The sequence below is a fragment of the Fopius arisanus genome, unplaced genomic scaffold, assembly GCF_000806365.1.
Source record: "Fopius arisanus strain USDA-PBARC FA_bdor unplaced genomic scaffold, ASM80636v1 scaffold00001, whole genome shotgun sequence".
NCBI classification, from domain to species: domain Eukaryota; kingdom Metazoa; phylum Arthropoda; class Insecta; order Hymenoptera; family Braconidae; genus Fopius; species Fopius arisanus.
Genome location: NW_011887740.1, coordinates 803,409 through 805,862, shown reverse-complemented (window position 1 = coordinate 805,862; position 2,454 = coordinate 803,409).

Genomic DNA, 2,454 nt, shown 5'->3' with positions numbered 1-2,454 from the left:
GGTTTATATAAAAAAAAATCTAAAGGATTCACCGGGTTTATTGGGGTGCGGAAAAATTCCCGCACAGAGCTGTAAACTCGGCGTTCCGGGAAAGTTGGCAGTTCAAGACACTGTCCCCCTGACAAATTCACACGATTGCGGAATATCTCGTGAATAGAACATATCTTTTAATTACCGTAGCTAATGTACCGTGGAATGTGAGAATTTTTATGAAGCGGAGAAATCCGGGTTTATAGTTCATTTCAGATACTCCACTTGTTCACAATATTGGTGACTCTGACAAAAGCTAACCAGCAGCTACGGGTTCCTCTCGACATTTACAACCCCAATAAACCCCATTTTTTTTCTTTCGAAATATTTTCTAAACCAGAAATGTTAATCCTTCCGAAAATCCGAGGATTTACAACACCCGTAGAGTTAGCCATCTCGGATATTTGAGATTTCAATTGCACCAGTCCAGGAGAGGATTTATTTTTTGCTCTGAGGGAAATCTTCGAGCCGGAAGGATTGGGTTTCCTCTTTTTTTTTATACGGACAACCCTTTGAGTGGTACATTGAGGAATGCCTGGATTTCGAGATGAGATGGAGTGCGGGTCACTGCGGAGTCGTATTGTACCTGGGGGTGGCCTTCCCAATGGGAAAGTGAAAATGCAAAAAAAATGTAACTCCATGTTTCGGGGGATATTTTGACACGTTTTGTGCTGTTGCCGACGGGTTTTGCCCGCGTCGACCAGCGGGACATCCTGTTGGGCACAGCAGGTCATCGTAGCTGGCCATATAGCCGTTTCGTTCCACGGATTTAGCTGGGGATTCTCATCTCCGTAGCACCGATATCCACGTCATCGTGTAAACCAACGCATCCCCGAGATGAGAAAACTCCAATCAAAATTACGAGAAAAAACTCGTCAAATTTACGGAATGTTATGGAAAAACTCTTGAGCATAATGATTCGTGAAATTTCTGTTTGATTTTACAGTTTCTAGAAAAATTGCAAAACTTTTTCATACTTTTTCGGTGGCAGTCCCGAAAATTTATCTAGCGTTTCAAATTTTTTTTCTCTTATATTTCGGTAGAAATTAATCGAAAACCATTTTGGGTTGCGGTTTGCGAGAAATTTTCCGCAATTTTCCTTGAATATTTCTTTACGTGCACGGACAGAAAAAATCTAATTAATTTAATTAATTCAATTTTTATTAATTTTACTAACACCATTACTAAATGGATAGGTCATTTTTACGGAGCTTATTACTCCGTCACAGTAGTCCCTTTTTTCTTTGAAAAAACAATTACTGCCACAATTTCCATGCGCTTTTCTACAACTTATGATTCTTCTGAAAAATGAAAAAAAAAACGCTGGAAAATGTGCGCATCGCGACGAAACGCAAAAAAGAATTTCAAGCCAATCCCATTGCAAGTTTGCCAAAAAAAATGGAAATGCCGTGAATTTTTGTGGACAGAATCCTTAATTCTCAGACACATCGAAAATTAATTCCGTTCGAACTCAAATAGTAATAGTCTATTTTTTAATTGTCAAAATTAAGATAAATGGTATTGGTTTTGTATAATGGATTCTGTTTGGCATTTAGACAAAGCCTGCGGGGTGGCTTGCGGGCTGCTGTCAAATTATTCTTGACGATGTCTTCGAACTCTGCAAGTCATTGGAACGGTTCCTTCCAGGATGTGAGCGAAACACGGGATTGTCTTAGGCCCGTGTAGATCATTTGGTAATTCGGCGAGGAATATTCGAGGTTGGAGAATGAACGCTTCTTTTCGGGGAACAGCCGAGTCTTTCAAAAGTCCATTGAGGTGGGAAATTTGACGTTTTTACGAGTGCTGTGATGTGCACTGTTGGAAAGGAAATGGAGTTCGAGGGAAAAATTTGGAGGCAGTCCCGTGGAATTCCATCATTAAATCATGAATTTTTAATGAGTAAAATTTTTAGGACTTCAGTGAACTGAAAAAATACGGAATTTTTCATGCCCTCATTGCCAGTGGTAATTGGAGATCAGTTATCTCGAAATGGGCCCATTTGACAATTTTATGAGTATTTTATTTTACTCGTGTCCCCAAGCTATTATGTGACCCTCGTCCGAGGACTTGATGATTTTTAGGGTCCCTAACGAGTCTGGAAATAGACACCCGAATTAAACGTGTCCTTGTGCAAACAATACACCGGAAGTTACGAGGAGTGAGTGCAAAACAGACTGAGGGATATTAAAAGTTAAATAAAAAAGTAAAGTGCTCATCTCATCGCAGTATTCAACAGTGTTTACTTATCGACCGGGTGTGTCATGACGATTTACACAATAACAATAATAAATCTTTGTCGTATGGGTAAGAATTCGCCTGACATGTTAGGGATCGTGAGTTGAAAATTCGCTTGAATAAAAAAAAGATACCGTAAATTTGATGGAGCTGATTTGTAAATTTTCTTACCCGGGTAGTACTTTTTTT